At 32.9% G+C, this 9,271-nt stretch overlaps 1 pseudogene across 1 annotated transcript; it reads left to right on the forward strand.

Moving 5' to 3' along the window:
- The first annotated feature begins 815 nt into the window (after positions 1–815).
- On the forward strand, positions 816–5,312 carry LOC143602381 (peroxisomal adenine nucleotide carrier 1-like; annotated as a pseudogene). The gene is made up of 5 exons (XR_013147830.1): positions 816–986; positions 1,222–1,434; positions 1,521–1,667; positions 3,800–3,957; positions 4,865–5,312. The product of XR_013147830.1 is annotated as a peroxisomal adenine nucleotide carrier 1-like (transcript).
- The last annotated feature ends 3,959 nt before the right edge of the window (positions 5,313–9,271 follow it).

A 9,271-nucleotide genomic window follows, 5' to 3' on the forward strand; every position in this document is an offset into this window, starting at 1 on the left:
GTGAAGAAGTCGAACATCTAAACAAGGTGTTCAGTTATTTCGAAATACATGCTATCATGAAAATGGGAAACAACATGAAAGCATCCAACAAATATCACGGAATGCTAGCCCAGACGCTTCAACTACGACAAATGAAAGAAAACTACGAATCCTTCAAAGTGGACGGGTTACACGAAGAGGCCGCATTATTGCAACAAATACGAGTTGAAAAAATGCACGAATATTATGGATATTAGTTTTTTTTGTTATGTATTTTTTTAATGTTTCTTTTTTAATTTGAATGTATATTAATTTAATTATTTAATTTAATGGGTTTTTATTTGTTTAGTTTAATTACTAAAAGAAAATAATAAAAAATGGTGACGTGACACTTTAGGGGCTACAACATCATTACACCTCAAAAACAAATTCATATTATTTACTGACTGGGCGCCACGTGTCGTAATTACCTCAAACCGTCAATAGAAGCAGCATAGTTTTATTAGTTGGACCAAACTCCACTCGAGTAGATTAATCATTAAACCGTACTTCTCACTGCACTATGATAATTCGTGTGGCATATGTTTTTACGAATATCCGTTTAACACATGTTGTTTTTGTAACATAAAAACACACACACACACGGTCTTAATCAGTCCGTCCTTGTTCTAAACGTGTTATAATAATAATAACAATAAAAGTGTAGTCAAATTCAGCGTACCAACTTTATATATAATAATAATAATAATAATAATAATAATAATAAGTTACTAACAATACCATCACCACCTCTACCAAACTCCATATTTGACCAGAGTCTGATCTTGATTCTTCATTTCATCATCGGATCATTGAATTGAATAAAAATGTCTTCTTCGATTGATTTGGAATCAATTTCTGAGGCAACATCGGGTGCAATCGGAGCTATATTGAGCACTACCATCTTGTACCCACTCGACACTCAAGTTCCAGGCTGAAGTTCGCTCTAATGCTCGCCAGAAATACAAGTAACTATTCTTATGCTGTTGAGTTTGAGTGATCGTTTATCGTCATCTCATCATTTGTATTTAATTGATCGTTAATTAATCTGGTTTGCCTATATCTTAATACTTTAGCAAATCATAATCGGTTTAGTCAGTAGTCCAAACACCCCCCCCCCCCCCCCCCTAATTCATAAACCTATGAATCCAGCCATAATCAAGCTATTTGGATCTGATAAAAGTTGTCATGTGGGTGATTCAGGAAGCTATCAGATGTGCTGTGGGAGGCGGTTTCAACTGGTCAAATTGTATCAAGGCCTTGGAACCAAGAATCTGCAATCCTTTATTGCACAATTTGTATACTTTTATGGATACACCTACTTTAAACGCTTGTACCAGATCAAATACAATACAAAGTCTATTGGAACTAAAGCCAACTTGATTCTCTGGGGCGTTTACTGCTATCATAACTCAGGTTAGAACTTATCACATTTCATTTTGTAGTTATTATGTTATATAAGTCTCTTAACTGGTAAAGCTGTATCTAACATTATTATGTAGCCTCTTGATACAGCATCATCACGAATGCAAACAAGTGCGTTTGGGAGATCAAAGGGGCTATGGGCAATGCTTACAGAAGGCAGTTGGAGCGAAGCCTTTGATGGCCTTGGCATATCTTTACTTTTAACTTCCAACCCTGCAATACAGGTACCTTATCTATTGCCTTGGAATCTTATCATACGAATCGAGTCGGTTAACAGGTCAAAAAGGGTTCGTGTCAAAGCTGATAAAAATTTTAGACCGGTCAAAGTTGGGTCGATTTTGGGCTAAATTCGATTTTTTTTTTTTTTGAAATTTCACATTTTGAGTTTTCGAAACCTGTTCAGTTTTGGTTTTTCTGGTTTGGGTTCGGGTGGATTAACAGGTCAAAGTTATTGACATGAAAGCTGGTAACTTTTTTACTGCTCAAAATGGGTTATGTTGGCCCGCTAACATTTGTTTTTGTTTTTTATGAATAATCAATATATTAGGCATGATTTTGGGAAGTATTTAGGCTTGTAAACGAACCAAATGAATATGAAGGGGACATGTTCATATTAGTACGTGTAACTTTAACCGATCAAACGAACGGACACCAACAGTTAAATGAATGGGGTTTTCATGTTCGTATTTGTTCGTGAAGAAAATGTACGTGTTAGCTTATTTTTGTTCATTCGTAGTACAAATGAACGGTTCAGGCATGTACACGAACGAATGTTATTGAACATATTTGAATATAATCAATCAATCAATCAATCATACCCAGTAAAATCCCACCGACAGCAGAGCTATAGGTAGGGTCTGGGGAGGGTGGGATGTAGGCACACCGTACCTCTATCCAAAGGAATAAAGAGGTGGCTTCCAGAGAGACCCTCGGCTCTAAGAACATGTGTATGAAGCAAAAAAAAAGGAAATCAAAGTTTAACAGTTATATAAAAAACTACTACTAATTATAATAATATTAATAAAAAGGTCACAGTTTAACCGCAATATAAAAGCTAATAATAATAATAATAAAATATGTAAGGGAAATACCATTATGGTATGTGACCTAAATAAGTTAAGTCTAAGCCCTAAGGTATTCAATTCTCTCTAAAAATCCTTAACTTTAATTCTACTTCTCCACGAATTCCTATCCTCAACCATGTCCTCGGAGAGGTTTAGGTCTATCAAATCATGCCTAATCCTCTCATCCCAAGTCAATTTCGGTCGTCCTCTACCCCTCCTCCCCTCTATAGTAATGTTTTCTACGGATCTAACAGGATTCGTCGTCTGTCTTCTCTTTACATGTCCAAACCATCTCAATCTCCACTCTCTTATCTTGTCTGCTATGTTCGCCACCCCTAATCTCTCGCGAAGCACAACGTTTCTTATTCTGTCTAGCCTTGTGTGCCCACACATCCAACGTAGCATTCTCATTTCTGCTACCTCCATCTTCCGCACTTGTGCCTTCTTGATGGCCCAACAATCTGTTCCATATAGCATTGCAGGTCTAACTGCCACCCTATAGAATTTTCCCTTAGAATTTTCCCTTCACATATTTGAATATAAACGAACATAAATGAGCGAACACCAATAAAAGTAAACTTGGATATTAATCTGTTGGGCCTAAAAAAATAATAAAACTAGACTAAATTGTAATGGATGTTTTTTAATTTAGTATAACTAGACTAAGCTGTGATGGGCGTAACAGTTTAAATGAATACATGAACGAAAAACTTGAAAAGACTGTAAAATAACGAACGAAGATAAAACGTATGTTCAACTAAGAATTCCAATGGCTTTGCTGATCATAAATGAACTAACAAGGCATGTGTTCATGTTCGTTCGTTTAACTAAATGAACCAAAAGTTTTGTTTATGTTTGTTCGTTTATTAAATAAACGAACATAAGCGAACTTCCCATCAAATGGTTCACTGAACGCTCGGCTCATTTACAAGCCTATAATTATTAGTCCATTCTCTTTTAATAAAGCAATTTAGGACATTATAAATTCTTGATTATGTCACAGGATACTTTAAGTTTGTAACCCGCTTTCCCTATTAGTTTAGTTTTTTCAATTTGTTAATAATATTAGGTTCTCAGATAATGAATGTATTAATATTATTACAGAAACTAATATTAACATAATGATCCATTCCTTTTAATAAAACAATTTAGGAGACTATAAACTCTCACGAGTTAGCATACTTTGATCCAGTTCTAAATCGTTCGGCCCACTTGACATATATTCGACCCATTTTGATCTGTTATTAGTTAAATATAACTCAAGTTGACCTGTTTTCAATCTATATTTGCAGTACACACTATTTGATCAGCTGAAACAGAAACTTTTAGATCAGAAACTAAAAAAAGCGGGAAACGGGTCATCACCTGAATCCCTTTCCACCTTCTCAGCCTTTTTTCTTGGTGCAGTTTCTAAAAGTATTGCAACCGTTCTTACATATCCTGCCATCAGGTTTGTTGGAAAATATTTTTTTAAAGTTGGGTTCAGTTTACACCTCTGAGGTTTGCCCATATTAACTACTTGAGTACCAAGCCAAAGTTCTTATCATATCATGGCCGGTGGTTTCAAATCTTTTACCCTTTTTGTCGTGTTTGCTAGCTCTGTTAGACCGTTAACAGAGCATTTTAGTCATTTTACACCTAATGGAATATTTATGTAATTTTAAAGGTAATTTTTTAAAACAACCATTTAAAAACAATCCTTTTTGTCCAATTTTAACTAAAATGTAAATTTAAAATTGCATAAATGGTCTCTTAGGTGTAAAATGACTGAAATGTCTTTCTAGTTGATAGAAAAATCTAATGGAGTAAGCAAAAAGCACGGAAGTGTTTAAATTAAATTTTGAAACCACAGGGACTGTTCATGTAATTTTAAATATAACGATTAAAAAAGTCCTCTTCGTCCAATTTTAACGTAAGTGTAACTTTAGAATTACATAAATGGCCTTTACGTGTGAAATGACTGAAATTCCCTTCTAATTAACAGAAAAATCTAGCGGAGTAGCAAAGAGGACGAAAAGGATTACGATTCTGAAACCACGGGGCCTGTTTATGTAGTTTAAAGAAATTTCCTTTTGATCAACTTTTAACTAAAATATAACACTAATATCAAATATTCAAATGACTGAAATGCCCTTCTACTTGACGGAAAAATCTAACGGAGTTAGCAAAAGGACAAAAAGGGATTAAAAAAATTAAAATACAGGCCATAACATGTTAAGAATTCAGGCTTGGTAGTCGGTTAAAAATAATGGGCGCACCTCATGGACGAAAACCGAACTTACCTTTCAATATTTAATCTAGTTTTCTAAACGATTTAAAGAATTTCATAAATACCAAACGCTCCTGATGTTATGCAGGTGCAAGGTGATGATTCAAGCTGCAAACTCGAGTGATGAAGAAACAAAGGAAAATAAAAAGAAACCGAGTAAAACGATATCAAGTGTCGTCAGTGCTATTTGGAAACAAGAAGGAATTTTCGGGTTTTTCAAGGGGTTGCATGCTCAGATATTGAAGACGGTTTTAAGCTCGGCTTTGCTTTTAATGATAAAAGAAAAAATAGCAGCTACAACATGGGTGCTCATACTCGCAGTAAGAAGTTATGTTGTGGTCGCACAAGGAAGGTTAAAGGGATCAGTAAAGAGGTTAGAATAGTTGACTTTGGTTAGTCAAACTGAGTCAGTTTGACTCACTAGACCATGGAGTTGAACCCAACTATAGTTTTAATTTTGTCGTTCATGTAAGAAAATTAGAGGGGTGCATATTTTTATTTTTATTTCTTTTAGTGAAACTGTTCAGCCATCAACGGTTCCCGAATTCTGCATTTCTTGTGTAATAAAGCAAATAATATCTTTTCATTTTTTCTAAGCCGGAAACACAAAGTTAAATCATATTTTTTCCCCACGCATGTTTTTCTCGTCTTTCGTTTTTTAATCGCTACAACAGATTTGATAGACGTGTTAGAAGACGCCTTCACGAAGTATTTGGGTATCTTTACAAACTTTTGAATTATTCTATAGATTTATTTGAATAATTTCGTTGGCCTTTTTGATAAGAAAGCTATTTTTACAACAAGCTTTTAGTTTTATGAAATTTATCTTGATTTTAAATATTTCATTTTACTTTTGTCCTATATTTTTAACGGCTAAAAGTTACCCTGTCTATTCTACTCATGCCTAGTCTACACCAAACTAAGTTACATCAATTTGTCATAAACGGGGCTAGAACCCTTGACATCAAAGGTAGAGGTGAAAAAAAAAACCCGGAACCGGTGTTTTTATACCCGGGTATTCTATACTCGAAACCGGAACCGATCCTACCCGTAGAATATGGCTAGGGTATGTATTTTGAGCTCAATACTCATACCCGAAACCGTTACCCAATTTATACCCGTAAATACCCAGAACCGGTCATACCTTATGCCCATACCCGGTTATACATACCCGATACTAAATTATATAATACCCGAAATAATACATGAGTTTAAATAATATATTTTTATGTTTACTCCACAATTTTTTTTTAAAATACTTATTATAAAGTAAATAATTTATACTTGAATGAATTTATGGTTTTTGTAACATATTTTAATTATTTTTATAATTTACAAAGCAAAATTAATTTTTAAACAAATTGATATATGTATAAAAATTACAAATTCAAACCTGGGTATTAATACCCGGGCACATACCCGGTTCTAATACCCCGTTATACCTAAACCCGGTTATACCTAAACTCAATTATACCCTACCCGGGTACACAGGGTTGAGTTTTTCTCCTCCATACCCTACCCGAACCCCAAGTGATTTCTCTCAATACCCAAATTTTCAATACCTGACAATAACCAAACCAGGTCTCATACCCAAAACTGAATATTAGAAAAAACCCGATTTATGAACCTCTAATCAACGGGAGCTTCACAACTCTACATTTGACTTAGTGGGCTTTAATCTTGCATTTAAGTTCTTGCTTTTGTACTTGAGGTTGTAAGACACATTACAAACTTTGCATAAAAGCCCACTACATATTTACCAAGCGTGTAAAGTTTGGCACCCTATTATAATGGGTTTTGACGTACCATTACAAAACATATGCATCAAAACACACTACACCTATTAAACTTGACAAGTTTGTGCACCATTGTAATGGTTTTTACCCTTATATTTTATTTTGAGACAATGTTGTACATGTTTATGCATATTTGTCATCCGAGAATTTAACGCTCCTAGAAAGTTAATTTATTATTGATGTAATAAATTTTGGTATGAAAGGAACCTGATGAAGAGCGATATATTTATATCAAGCTCGGTTCAGCGTTGTATCGCCACCAGACTCCATTTAGGTATATTAAGAATTTTTGCTACTTTAAATTCATTTGTCTCAAAGGGAGAGTGAGTGAGTGGAGTCGGTCAAGTAAGCGACTAGAGGCGATGGTGCATGGCGGCCAGTGACGGTTGATGACGTGATTTTTGGATAGGAATGATTTTTCTATGTGGTTAATATCATGGTAAGCTTTGTTTTCTTAAAGTCCTTGTTACATCTTGTTATTAGTTGTTGGAAGGTAGACTTGTTTCAGATCATTTTTTATTACACATATGCGAAGATCGTTATTAACCAGAAGAACTAACGATCAGAATGATTTGATATTTGGACATTAGCTTCCTAACACCCGCAAGATCATATCCTACAGTGGAGTTAATGATCCATGCTTCAATGGCCCGTTAAAACTGGTTATGTTTTGAGAAGAATGTCTAACTCAAGAAATCATTTGCTGTGATTTCAATAATCAAATTGATTGTAACTTATCGGAAAATAATTTCTTTTTCTTTGATAGGAACTTTCTGTTTTGTTTTATCTGATTATTAATCTTATATATAAGCAAAATACATTAATCTGAAAATAAACCGTCCACGATAAAAAAAAAGTTACCCTAGATAATTTGAAAATTAACACAACACATGTGGTGTGTCTATACACTCACACACTCTTCTTTTTTTCCTTTTTCCCCCATTTATTGCAACTCTTAATTCAATAGTAATTATGTAATTATCTTTTATTTCATTAAAGTACAAAAGATCTCGCTTTCTAGAGAGAAAAAAAAACAAAACAACAAAATGATTGATCTCAACAAAGTCGTTTTGTTTTCACTGCATAGGTTCTAAGCAATGATTGAACCACAGAAGAAACGTGATATCCCTAACCAATTTTTATGGTTAATAATAATAATAATAATAATAATAATAATAAGAACCCATGAATTCTCACCTCTCCGGTTGACATTTATTGAATTCATGGGATTTCATAGGTATACCATTTCTCAATAAATTTTTGAAATTTGAGATATTTGTAAGAGTGACAGGTAGATAAATTTTTCTATGGTGTAATAATATTTTGCATTTTAGACGCCTAAGTAACACACATTGTAACATACTAAATGTGTATCAATTCAACTAATGTTAAAACCACTAATGGTGTTGGCGGTCCATTAGTAAAAATAAAACCTTAAAACATTTAAATTGGGAGATATTGGGTTAAAGTCCCACGACATAAGGATTAAAAAAAATACATTGTTCAAGGAAAAATACTAACTAATGTTAAAACCTGAAACAACTTTAAAATTCTCATCCCACCCCAAAAGATTAATTCAACTAATGCTGACATAAGGAATCGAACTTGTCAACAAAGTGTCCGACCAATTGGGCTAGACGCCACTTAGGTTTAACTTGGCAAGCCATTCAAACATTTCGTTTTTATATAAAATAATAAATTATAATATGCTTATTTAGACTCGTAAATTTAGTTAAAGTCAATCAAATAATTATAAGTTCTTATCTCATTTGAGATTGGGGTGAAAGGTGAGAAAAAGAAATAGTTAAAAAAAATGGTTAAAGTCAATTTATTATATTAGACCTAATAAATAGCTCAAACATGTTTTAAAATTTAGTGAACTTATCTTGAATAGTTACAAACAATTTAGGATCTAACAGGTTGTGTAAACATACGTTGATTATGGTTTTTTTTATGATTAACTTAAAGGTGAGGGGTTTTTAGATACAAGGAGTGTGGTGTAATCTAATTGGCAAGTGGCAACAAGGAACGAACGGAAGGTGGGGAGAGCCTACTGATTTATCCTTTTCCTTCTTATTTTATTACAATCCTTGATTTTTGTTTTTTATTTTTTAAATGACTAAAAAATAATATATTTTTATTTATTAGGGTTTGAATTCCTAACCTCTTATTTCACATCTAAACTACTTTCACCGAATGCCTCCTTTCCTTTGTCAATTGTTATTAAGTCATTTGCAAACAATGCAATAATGTTTAATCTTTTAAATAATAAACTACATAAAATTATACAATTATTCGTATTTTATAAAAAGATATAATCTATGACACATATCATAAAAATTTAAATACTTTTTAATATCCGGCATATTAATATCTAATTTTAATATAAAAGAAAAATGTCATAAAATAGTAAATAAGTTTTAAAAGTGTTCCAATTAGATTACTCATGTAATTTTTTCTTAAATTGGGCCACTAAATCTTCAAATCGAGTCTCATCAATTTTTTTGTACAACAAGAAAGAAAAGGAGGATAAGATGTGGGGGGTCGGAATTTGCAATGTATGTAATTAAATTTAAAAAAAAATGTTAGTTATATTAAAATTTAAAAATAAAAATAAAATCTGCATCATCACGCAATATCAACATCAAAATAAGGATAAAAAGATTTCCTATATTAAACAAATAAGAAAGGCTAAAAAA

This window comes from Bidens hawaiensis, unplaced genomic scaffold (genome assembly GCF_021521415.1).
Source record: "Bidens hawaiensis isolate Kalapana, Puna unplaced genomic scaffold, B.hawaiensis_p1.1 tig00058794_1, whole genome shotgun sequence".
In the NCBI taxonomy this organism is placed as follows: domain Eukaryota; kingdom Viridiplantae; phylum Streptophyta; class Magnoliopsida; order Asterales; family Asteraceae; genus Bidens; species Bidens hawaiensis.